Raw genomic sequence first — 12,976 nt, 5'->3', positions numbered from 1 at the left:
AAAGCTTCACCCAAACAATTTCAAATCTTGTTTGTTGATTGAGGTCCATTTCTTAACTATCTATCGGCTGATCCTTATGGTTGTTTGACTTCTATTCTGAAACTAGTTGATTGAGATGCTGATCTGCACTTTGTTGGCCTTTCTTTAAAATACGGATTTTGGTTTTTGAATTATGATGTAGTTAAGCTTTGGCTTATATGGTTGTGTTCTAGTTTTTACTTGTTTTAGTTTGCTGGAAACATTTTGGAAAAAGTATTTCTTGATATGGAACTCATACATCAAAATGCATCTCCAATGGAGAATGCGACATTGTCAGACTGAACTTGCGAGGTGAACGTGTGAACCAGTATATTGAAAATTACCCTTGCTGCATGGTTTCTACTGACCCGAAGAAACGGGTTCAGTATTTACCTATGGATGAATACTGGTACAACAGTTCCTTTCATTCATCTCTCCAAAAGACTCTTTTCGAGGCTTTATATGGATACTCACAGCTGACAGTGAGTTCTCAATGGTAGGCACTACTGACAGTGAGGCACAGGCAACAACTGCTGTCAACACTGAAGCACAATCTCTTAATTGCCGAGCAGCGCATGAAGAAGTATGCAGGTCTCAAGCGAGTGGAAATGACTCTCGCAGTAGGCGACATGTTCTACTTGAAGCTTCAACCATATCGTGTGAATGCTTTCATTTTTCGCTCTCACCTCAAGCCGCAAAGTAAGTTTTATGGACCACTTCGGGTACTGTCTCACGTGGGCAATGTGGCATATCACCTGCAGCTGCCAACGTGGGCAATGTGGCATATCACCTGCAGCTGGAAACATGGGCATCCACCCAGTGTTCGATATCAGCCAGCTGAAGAAGCACATAGGACCCAATGCAGTTCCCTGTGCTGATTTACCCTAGGTGATCCTGAAGGGCGTAACATGGAGAATTTTGCACTGGATGTTGCAACTTGGGAAGACGCAGATTTCATGAAGCGTACATTCCCAGCCTTTTCCAAGAGAGTCAAAGCATGGCGGCGTCAACCTTCAACTTCCTAAGGACAAGTCATGCTCGCAAGGGGGCATTCTCCGGCTGAACTTTCAAGGTATTCCAGTCTAAAGTTAACTGTATGGGTTCAGATAATGAACGACTGGCGATCAATGATGGAGAAGAAGATCGGACGGCTTGCATTCGCTCACCGTCAACTCTAGCTTATTTACTTTTCGCTGTTGCTTTTCTTACCTCTTTATTCTCTCCTGTCAACCACGGCTGTAACAAAACAATGTATGCACTGCACGGGACAAGCCCCGATCAATCAATAAAGCACCACGCGGCCTCCCAAGGGAGGTGAGACGCTTCTGATATTTCACATGTATGACTTATTTTCCTTGAATGGTTTTGGCCTAATGGTTGGGAGCTTTTACCAGTTGGATTTGTAATGCTTAGCTCGAGCACTAAATGGGGCCTTTTAGTTATATTTTCTTTTTTGGTTTGTGTGGGCGGGACCAGTAACTTATGAAAGCTTCACCCAAATTATTTCAAATCTTATTTGTTAACTAAGGTCCATTTCTTAAATATCTATTGGCTGATCATTGGTTGTTTGGCTTCTGTTCATGAAAGCTTCACCCAAAAATGATTTCAGATCTTATTTGTTAACTGAGTCCATTCTTAAACATCTATTGGGTGATCTTTGGTTGTTCGGCTTCTGTTCTGAAAATAGTTCATTTCTCGTGAAGTCATGATTTTGGTGAGATATTGGTCTGCACTTTCCTATAGAAAGTGGATCTTGGTTTTCTATGACTTAACTTGGAACTTATCTTTAATGATGCAGTCAAGTTTTGGCTTATATGGTTATCTTCCAGTTTTGTCTTGTTTTAATTAGCTGGAAACATCTTCGGAAAATGGCTGAACATCTTGTTTAGCCTTTTACTTTTAGCAATGATCTGCATTTCATAAATGGGTGAACATATTCTGCGATGATGGCAATGGTCGTATATATAAGGAAGTTCTTAAGGGGAACAAAATTTCCTAGCAATCCCAAATTCCGAAGTCAAAATTTTATTATCCTTTCATGAGTCATTTGACTGGTACATATCCTTCAACCATGAGAATGCATGATTACAAAGAGTCGATCTTTATTATTGCCAGAAAGGTATTTCTATGTTGTGTTGTGTGATGCCATTAGGCGCATTATGTGTCACATCCCTAACCCTTAAGCAAGTTAGCCTTGTGCTCCTGTCTTCTTTGCATTTGCATCTAATAATTCTCCAACAAGAATAAGAAAGTGGCAAAGGAAAAACTCAAAACCCTAGCCACTACTTTAAATAAAGGAAATCTCAAAGTAGTTAAAATCAATGAACCCAAAATGACCTCAAGAAATGTTCAAACTTTCTGATAAATCATGAAAGTAAATGAGCATTGGAGAAAACTATTTTCTTGACACTTTAAGCATTTTAAATAAATGCAAAAAGCTACTGGTTTCAATTTTTAAATTTGAAATCAGAAACTATAAATTTTCAAAAATGTTGAAAACTTTGGAAATGGTTGGGAATATTATAACAATATTTCAGGAGGTCTAAAATAGTTTTTACTTTTTGTTTTGGAGCTGAAGTAAATAGCAAAACAGAAAAAAAAGGGAAACCCTTACCTGTCGCCTAGCCTGGCCCGGCCCATCTCCCTGGCTCGTCCCCTCCCTCGCGCCAGTAGGAGCAGGAGGTGGCCGCCGCCTCCTCCGGCGCGGCCACGCACCTGTGCGCCTGCCTGGCCGCCGCCTCGCGCTGGCAAGGCCGGGGATAAGCTCCCCAGGGTCTCCTCTATCCATTCCCCAGCACCGTTCTTCCTCTCCTCTCGGATCTTGCCCTCCCTCCTGCTGCCGCCATTGGAGCCGAGCTCGAGCTCGAGCCGCAGCACCTCTAGCCATGGGAACCCTCCTCCGAGTAGTCTGTTAGCTCCGCCTCGTCGCCCTGGTCCTCCCTGCAGAAGCCGAAGTCTCCCCAAGCTCTGCATCGCCCCCAACGCCGTCGTCTTCCACCTCCGGCCGCCGGACCTCTCCCGTCAATTCGCTCCCTCCGGCGCATCCCCGAGCCCCTCAACAGCACCATCGGAACCGCCGTGAGCTCGTTGTCGTTTCCCCTCTCGCCCCACGCTCTCCCGTGCATCGTAGCCTCGTTCCCCACCAAGGCCGAGAGCTTCTCGCCGCCGATCATGTCGTCGCCGTCGCTGTGGTGTCTGATCCACGCGCTCGAGCTAGGATTCGAGCTCCTGGAGCCTCCAGGAGTGCGATGAGCCCTCCAGCTGCCCTCCCCGTGCCCTAGAGCCATCGCTCGTAGAAGGCCGAGCTTCGGCCGCCGCTCCGGCTCGTCGCCGGCGCCTCTCCCGGCGGCCCTAGCCTCCCTTGATGCCCCTGCCAGATCGGCCACTTCGCCAGCTTGCCGTAGCTGCAAACCGCGTTCGAATTGGTGCTGTGCAGCGCCGTTTAGGTCGCCTCCGGCGAGCCCTCCGCCGCGGGCTTGGTCGCCGGCGACCACCCTCCGGTGGGGGTCGACATGGCAAAGCTAACCCAGCAGCTTAGGGGCTTAATCACTCGCTGACGGTGGGCCCAAGGCCAAGTCAAACCCCAATTAGGACTGGTCAGCGCGGGATTAGTCCCAGAGAGGCTGACCAGTGGGTCCCCCCTGTCAGGTTTGACCTGAACAGGGCGGCTGACCTGCTGACGTCAGTCTGATGCAATAAATAGAATTTCCAGTATAAAACTAATTCCAGGAAATTGCTAAAACTTGTAAAAATCATAGAAATTAATCTGTAACTCCAATGAAAATAATTTATATGTGAAAAAGTATCAGAAAAATTCAAGAATTCTGATTACGCTATTTTCAACTATGTTTGAAAAAGTTACAGAACCCTAAATTGTGGAATAAGGAATAATTCAATTCTTATAATCACTTTTTAAATGGAATTTGCAAAAATATTCAAATTTCATTATGATTGCAATGATCACACACTGTCCTAGTTACAAATCAGTACCATAACATGACATCTCATGCAAGCTAACATCAAGTTGATCTGAGCATCAGGTCGAAAAAATTAAATCGGTAACCGTGAATACCCCGTTTGAATTGCTATTCGAATGTGATTCAAATCAACTCTAAACCTAATACATGTTGATAATATTAACTTATCACTTTGCATTCTCATGCCATGCTCATGCATCATTTTGATTGCATATGATTGTTATTGAATGTTGTCACTCATTTCGGTAGGCTCCGCAACCCCGGATTCCACCGAATATCCGTCTGACGGATATCGTTCCTCCTCTGAGCAACAAGGCAAGCAACCCCTTTGATCATTCCGATAATTCCCATGTTCCTGCTCCTGCACTTATTTATTGCATTAGGATCAAATGCTTCAACTGCTTTTGCCACGTTAGTTGAACCCACTTCCTTTGCATGACCTAACCTTGTCATAGTAAATAGCCGAACCTTGCAACCTAGCATACCTGGTAGTTGCTTGAGCTATGATGTGCCTTATCCTGCTATCCATGCTATGCCTAGAGCTGTGTATGGTGTGTCATCTGGGAGATGATCAGAATTGTGGAATGTGTCCGGTGAGCAAAGGTTGTGTGTTGAACTTGATTTGGTAAAGGTACCGGTGAAAGGCTGTGTAGGAGTACATGGCGGGTTGTTTCATTGGAACCGTCCTTAGGAACTGAGTTCCGTGTATGTAATCCAAGACTAGATACTACCACATGCTGGGCCCTGAAATATGACCCCGCTCGGCCTATTAATCGCTTAGTACTCGGTCCAGGAGTTGCAAGTAGTTTCTGGTGTTTATAGTAATGCTGGAGGCCGTGCATGGTGCTGACCTGAGAGGTGGACCGTGATGCAGTAGGCAGTGGCACGGTGTACCAAGTGGCACCCGGATGGTGGGCTTGGGAACCCTGCGCACATCGTTTGAGGCCGTGCCGGAAACCTCGGCCGGACTTCCGTACGGGTTACTCTCAGATAGGCGATAAACCTGGACTAGGTACTAGTGTGGTTAACGGTCGTGGCCGACTCCCTCGCTGGGCTTCTGCTTGAAGGTTGCCGAGGTGCATGACGTGCACATGGCGATAAGTGGCGAGAGCGTGTGTGACGAAGTACACCCCTGCAGGGTTATGATCTATTCGAATAGCCGCGTCCACGGATATGGACTACTTGGAGACATATGTTGTTCATAGATAACTTCAATGGCTACTCATAAAATTGTCAAGATAAGCGTGAGTGTCGTGGACGGCATTTCCGTATGGAGACGAAATGATTCCACGATTGTGTATTGTTGTGGTGTTAGTGGACTCGTGTGCGAGAAATCAAGTTGTCAAAATTATTTAAAAATGCAAGTTGTCTAGCCACGAGTCAAATGCTGGCTTTCCGCATGAGACCCCACAATACCTTTTGATACCTTGCATGAGTAGTTAGTTCTCCTAAAGTCTTGCTGAGTACCTTCGTACTCATGTTTGCTTAATAAATGTTGCAGAGGTTGCTAATGACCCTAATGGAGGGTTCTTTGTAGACATCGACGAGGACGAGTAGCTGGTGTCCCAGCTACGATCTGGCCCTACGTTGGATCTGTAGTATAGTCAGGCATGTGCCTTTAGTTGCCCTGTCTGTACTCAGACAGTTTAAAACTCTTCCGCTGGCTTGTAACTGAATGACTGCTATTACGGGTCGTGAGACCCTTAATGTGTAATATTATGTGTGTGGCTCTTCCGAGCCTCTTAAATAAGGTTGTATGTTTATGGTTATGTTGTGATGCCATCGATGTATCTATACATATCGGTATGCCGTGCGTACGTGTGTCGTACTTGATATGTATGGGGTTCGATTACTTAGTCGTGAACTTTAGTAGCACTCCTTACAAGGAAATGCCCCTTTGTGATCCAACGAGCCTTGGTAGTTCGCTACTGCTCCGGACACAATGGTTGACCGGCATGTGTCCTTCTTAGCTGTTGTGTCTGTCCCCTTGGGGGAAATGTCACACGATGTAATGGAGTCCTTGTAGCTTGCTACGACTCGTCTACATTCGCTGATGACCGACACCTGCTTTGTTGGGTCATGTATGCCTGTCCTTGTGCGGTACTGCCACTTTGGTTTATGACTAGACATGTCGATCCGGGTTCTTTGACATTGGATTGCTAGCGACACCTTCGCATACGTGAGTCAAAAGACGCAAACGGTCTCGGCTAAGGTAAGGCTGCAGCCGTGGAGTTAACCGTGTGTGAGACCACAAAGGGATGCGATGTGTTACAGGCTGGATTCCTATGGCTTAGGATCGGGGTCCCGACAGCGTTGGTATCAAGCCTGACTGACTGTAGGATTACTAAGCCAAACTGGTCGAAGTTGAGTCTAGAATTGCTTTAGTTATATATAAGGGAATTGTTTGTGGAAGGGAACGTAAGACTCTTGTTCTCTTCTCAAGTTATTCTATTCTGGTCATCCTCGTCTTTTCTGCGGGAATTAAGGACTAGGTTACTCATCTTCCTCTAGGCTCGTGTTCTGATCGGTAGATTATAGGACTACGGGTCAAGAGATATGTGGTTTCTGTCATTCCTAGGAAAGGAAGTAGGTTTGATGATCAGAGAGTTGAACTTGATAGTTGAGTGGTTACGCTATTCCATTTTGGGTTGTCTCAAAATTTGTTTTTGAGCATTTACAGCCGTTATGCTGCCCAATTTTTCATTCGGAGCTCTAGTGTATTGCATTACTTTCTATTTACAGATGCCTGGCCGTCCTTCTCGTCAGGTGGTACGTCTGACGAGGTGCATTGATGTGCCGGGTCATACGGCCATGCTGGTCAGGGTGATGTCGGTGTGCGGTTACCGCTGGTACCCCGAGTACACAGTAGAGGAACAGTACCGAGACTTCAACCAGAGCCAGTACATCTGCACTGTTAGGGTATTTCCAGACTACCCTGGAGCGGAGAAGCCAATCCATTGGTCCTATGGGTTGGGGGTCACTGTTGACATGGCAGTACAGGATGCTGCCTACTCAATGCTGACCATTATGAGAGCGAGATATGCACTGCTGCAGAATTCAGAGTTCTGTTATGTTCCGGCCTCTCAGCCTGGTGAAGAGGGATACCTTAGCGGAGTCTATTTTGATTCTTCTATGGAGGATCCACTACTGCAGTCCACTGTTGAGATGCTAGAGAACAGAGACAGGGATGCTCGTGCTCTCCGCATGGAGCTTTATGCTACCCGTGCCCGTCTGTGGACAACTTTGACGCAGCTGGCACCGGTAGTCCAGACAGGGTATGGAGAGATGGAGATGCTGAACCCTGTTAGGACCCATCTTCCGGCCCACGTTGACTGGCCAGCTATAGGAGGAGTTACACCTCTTCGGGGACCCCTCTTACCACCAGTCAGGGAACCAAGGCCACATCCGTGTCCTTATGGATCCCAGGGATCTCAGGCTAGAGTGTTTCCTGATCCACAGGTTGAGCTTCCAGGCCATGGAGGTAATCTTTATGAGATGTTCTATGCGGATGCCTGAGCTGTGAGCGGAAGGATAGTATGGTAGTAGCCGTACGTTCACAGTCCTGCGTGACTTGTGAAGTATGGTTGTAATGTGTTCATTCCGGAGGCCTAGATAAATAATGTATAGGCAGCTTGTAAGCCTCTGATGAGTAGTTTCACAATTTCAGTAGTTTGCTCTTCGGTTAAGGGTGTACTGAACTATGTAAGGGTGTGTATGAACCATGGTGTATATATAGCAGTTGCTTGTTACCATGCTGTTCGGATATTAATTTCCGCATTCCGTGTGTTCAGTACATTCTTAATCCATAGCTAGTATTGATATGATGTTGGTCTAAGCTATGAGTTTGTTTGTCAGGATGGTGTTCACCAGGTTGAACCGTGCCCCTACTCATGAGCAAGGTGAGGGTAGTCAAGCGTCGCAGGAAGACCTGCCTCACCCACCTTCTCTGGTAGAAGTGATGCTTGAGGCAGAAAGAAACAAAAGGGAGACCAACCGACTGCTAGAGCGTATTGAGCAGAATACGGCTCGACAACCTAGGAATGCTGCAGTGTCCCTCAATGACTTTGTGAAGCTGAATCCTCCAAAGTTTCATCATTCCATCGATCCCCTAGACGCTGATGACTGGCTGTGCAGCATCTCACGCAAGATTCGCTCTGCGAATGTGTCTGAGGCCGACAAGGTGACCTTTGCGGCGTATTTCCTGGAAGGACCCGCCAATCTGTGGTGGGAGAATTTTGAAGCTATGCGTCCCGCTGAACCAGTGGCCACATGGGCAGACTTCAGTGCAGCTTTTCGTCTGCACCATATTCCAGAGGGCCTGATGGACAGAAAGAGAGAGGAGTTCTGTGCCTTCACTCAGGGCAAGTTGTCTGTAGATGCCTATAGCCGCGAGTTCGGTAACCTCGCCCGCTATGCAACAGAGGAGGTGTCTACTGACGCCAAGAAGCAAGCAAGGTTTCGTAAGGGTCTGAGCCCTGAGCTCCGTCGTGATCTGCGCCTCCATGAGTGTGCAAGATTTCAAGCCCTGGTCAACAAAGCGATCAGTGCCGAGACTGGTCATACTGACTTCGAAGCCACAAGGAAGCACTCCCATGACTTTGGCTCGTCTTCTGGTTCCGCGTTTCCAAAACGCAGGCTGTGGGTTCCGAACAGTTCTCTGCCGCCAAGATACACTCCGAGGCCATCCTACGTGGCGCCTCAGACGAATCAGGCCAACCCTCCAGCAAAAGCTTATGGTGGTCCAGCTAGCAATGCTGCACCACGTGCCAACCAGGTGATATGCTACAAGTGTGGAGAACCAGGGCACTATTCCCGTGAGTGTCCTCAGAATGTGGGTGCCAAGCAACCCGGAAAGTCCGTCGGGCAAGCCAAGTCGGGCAAAGCTTTTTATGTGAAGCCAACTCCTGCACGTGGCCGTGTGAACTATGTGTCAGCAGAAGAAGCTGCACAGGATCCCGATGTCATGCTGGGTACGCTTCTTGTTAATCATCACCCAGCGTCTGTTCTCTTTGACACTGGGTCTTCTCATTCCTTCATTTCAGAAAGTTATGCACAGTTGCATAACATGTCTTTTTGTGATATGCCAATCCCATTGGTTGTCCAAACCCCTGGTAGTAAATGGCAAACCTCTAGGATAACCTATGACAATGAAATTCTAGTAGACATGCTAGTTTTTCTAGCCTCATTGATAGCATTGAAATCTTCGGATATTAATATCATCTTGGGCATGGACTGGATGTCAGCTCACTATGCCAAGATTGATACTCATTCTAGAAATGTCCAGCTTACCCATCCCTCGGGTGAGATAGTAAATGTCTCTACTCGAGTTGCCAAATGCCAACTCTATTCTCTAAATGCCAACCCTCTTCCGGAACTTGAAGACATTCCGATAGTCCGTGACTTCCTGGATGTTTTTCCAGAGGAACTGCCAGGAATCCCACCTGACAGAGATGTAGAGTTTGTAATAGATCTTGTTCCGGGAACTATCCCAATAGCCAGAAGACCTTATAAGATGGCACCCCTGGAGCTAGCCGAACTTAAAAAGCAATTAGATGAGGCCTTGAACAAAGGTTTCATTCGTCCTAGCTCTTCTCCTTGGGCTTGTCCTGTCCTCTTCGTCAAGAAGAAAGACGGAACGGATCGGATGGTTGTAGATTACCGACCAGTTAATCTGGTCACCATAAAGAACAAGTATCCGCTCCCCAGGATCAACGATCTGTACGATCAGCTCGCTGGATCCTCAGTCTTCTCCAAAATGGATTTGAGGTTGGGATACCATCAAATCAAGATTAAGAACGGGGACATTCCCAAAACGGCTTTTGTTACTCGTTATGGCCAATATGAGTACACCGTCATGTCCCTCGGTTTGACCAATGCCCCAGCCACCTTCTCTCGGCTGATGAATTCAATCTTCATGGAGTATTTGGATAAATTCATCGTAGTATACCTCGATGATATTCTCATCTACTCGAAGAATGAACAAGAACATGCCGAGCATCTAAGGCTGGTATTGATGAAACTTCGAGAGCATCGCCTTTATGCCAAATTTTCAAAATGTGAATTCTGGTTACCAGAAGTGACCTATCTAGGCCACGTAATCTCTGGTAAGGGTATTTCTGTCAATCCCGAGAGAGTTCATGCTGTCCTTGATTGGACTCAACCTGAATCGGTTAAGCAAGTTAGGAGTTTTCTTGGTCTAGTGAGCTATTGTCGCCGCTTTGTCGAGAATTTCTCCAAGGTTGCAAAGCCTCTAACTGAACTCTTCAAGAAAGATAAAAAGTTCGAGTGGACACCATAGTGTGAGCATAGTTTTCAGGAACTGAAAAGACTCCTGACTTCCGCACCTGTGTTGCTACCACCAGATTTTTCTAAGGACTTTGTTATCTATTGCGACGCCTTGCGACAAGGATTAGGTTGCATTCTCATGCAAGATCGTCATGTGATCGCATACGCATCTCGACAGTTGCGTCCACATGAGGATAATTATCCCACACATGACCTTGAGCTTGCAGCTGTGGTCCATGCACTAAAAACCTGGCGACATTACCTTCTGGGTAATCGCTGTGAAATATTCACCGATCACCAAAGTCTGAAATATATCTTCACCCAACCGGATTTGAATCTCAGGCAAAGACGGTGGGTTGAGTTGATCTCGGATTACGACTTAGGGATAACTTACACCCCGGGGAAGGCCAATGTCATGGCCGATGCGCTAAGTCGTAAATCTTATTGTAACAATTTGATGCTACAACAAGGTCAACCACATCTCCATGAGGACTTTCGGAAGTTGAATCTTCATATTGTTCCTCAAGGATTCCTTTCTACCCTGGTGGCGAAGCCTACTCTTAAGGATCAAATTATAGCTGGCCAAAAGCGTGACAAGGGTATATCACGGATCAAGGAGAATATTTTTAGCGGAAACGCTAAAGAATTTTCCATGAACGATCAAGGTGTTGTGTTCTTCCAGAATCGTTTAGTGGTTCCTAAGAACCCACATCTAAGGCAGTTAATCCTTAAGGAGGCTCATGATTCTCCTCTCACCATTCATCCCCGTAGTACTAAGATGTATCAGGACCTACGCCAGAGGTTCTGGTGGACTAGGATGAAGAGAGAAATTGCTGAGTTCGTTGCTAACTGCGACGTTTGTCGTCGAGTTAAGGCAGAACATCAAAGGACTGCTGGCACCCTTCAACCTTTAGCTATTCCTGAATGGAAATGGGATAAAGTTAGCATGGATTTCATTACCGGATTTCCCAAGACCAAGAAAGGAAATAATGCTATCTTTGTGGTCATTGACCGTCTTTCCAAAGTGGCTCATTTTCTTCCTGTTCGTGAGAGTATAACAGCTAGTCAGCTAGCAGAATTATATATCTCCCGAATAGTGTCTCTTCATGGTGTTCCCCTGGAAATTAACTTGGACCGTGGGAGTATCTTTACTTCTCGCTTCTGGGAAAGTTTTCAGAATGCCATGGGGACTCACCTATCTTTTAGCACTTCTTTCCATCCCCAGTCAAGTGGTCAAGTAGAAAGAGTGAATCAAATTCTAGAAGATATGCTCCGAGATTGTGTTATTTCGTTCGGTATGAATTGGGAGAAGTGCCTTCCATTCGCCGAATTCGCTTATAACAATAGTTACCAATCGAGCTTGGGCAAAGCCCCTTTTGAAGTTCTCTATGGACGAAGATGTCGAACACCTCTTAATTGGTCAGAAACCGGAGAGAGGCAACTCTTTGGCCCGGACATGATCCAGGATGCAGAAGAGCAGGTTCGCATTATTCGTGAAAAGTTGAAAACAGCCCAGTCTCGCCAAAAGAGCCAATATGATCGTCATCATAAGGCTGTGGCCTTTGTAGTTGACGAGAAGGCTTACCTTCGGGTTACACCTTTGAAGGGTACCCATTGTTTCGGTATCAAGGGCAAATTGGCTCCTCGTTATATTGGTCCTTTTCGCATTCTTGCCAAACGAGGAGAAGTTGCCTACCAGTTGAAACTTCCTCCGCATCTTTCCAAGGTTCATGATGTTTTCCACGTCTCGCAACTCAGGGGTTACTTTTCGGATCCTATCCGTGAAGTGGACCACGAAACGCTTGATCTCCAAGATAACCTTTCATACCGAGAATACCCCGTGCGTATTCTTGATCAAGCTGAGCGTACCACTCGACGTCGAAACCTCAAGTTTCTTAAAGTTCAATGGTCAAATCATTCTGAAAAGGAGGCAACTTGGGAAAGAGAGGATCGTCTCCGACTTGAGTATCCTGCGTTATTCCCGACGACTTCTAAATCTCGGGACGAGATTCTTTTGAGTGGGGGTGAGTTGTCACATCCCTAACCCTTAAGCAAGTTAGCCTTGTGCTCATGTCTTCTTTGCATTTGCATCTAATAATTCTCCAACAAGAAGAAGAAAGTGGCAAAGGAAAAACTCAAAACCCTAGCCAGTACTTTAAATAAAGGAAATCTCAAAGTAGTTAAAATCAATGAACCCAAAATGGCCTCAAGAAATGTTCAAACTTTCTGATAAATCATGAAAGTAAATGAGCATTGGAGAAAACTATTTTCTCGACACTTTAAGCATTTTAAATAAATGCAAAAAGCTACTGGTTTCAAGTTTTAAATTTGAAATCAGAAACTATAAATTTTCAAAAATGTTGAAAACTTTGGAAATGGTTGGGAATATTATAACAATATTTCACGAGGTCTAAAATAGTTTTTACTTTTTGTTTTGGAGCTGAAATAAATAGCAAAACAATAGTTAGCAAAACAGAAAAAAGGGAAACCCTTACCTGTCGCATAGCCTGGCCCGGCCCATCTCCTTGGCTCGTCCCCTCCCTCGCGCCAGTAGGAGCAGGATGTGGCCGCCGCCTCCTCCGGCGCGGCCACGCACCTGTGCGCCTACCTGGCCGCCGCCTCGCGCTGGCAAGGCCGGGGATAAGCTCCCCAGGGTCTCCTCTATCCATTCCCCAGCACCGTTCTTCCTCTCCTCT

The sequence above is a fragment of the Hordeum vulgare genome, chromosome 6H (assembly GCF_904849725.1).
Source record: "Hordeum vulgare subsp. vulgare chromosome 6H, MorexV3_pseudomolecules_assembly, whole genome shotgun sequence".
In the NCBI taxonomy this organism is placed as follows: Eukaryota; Viridiplantae; Streptophyta; class Magnoliopsida; order Poales; family Poaceae; genus Hordeum; species Hordeum vulgare.
Note: the sequence above shows the minus strand (reverse complement) of the source record.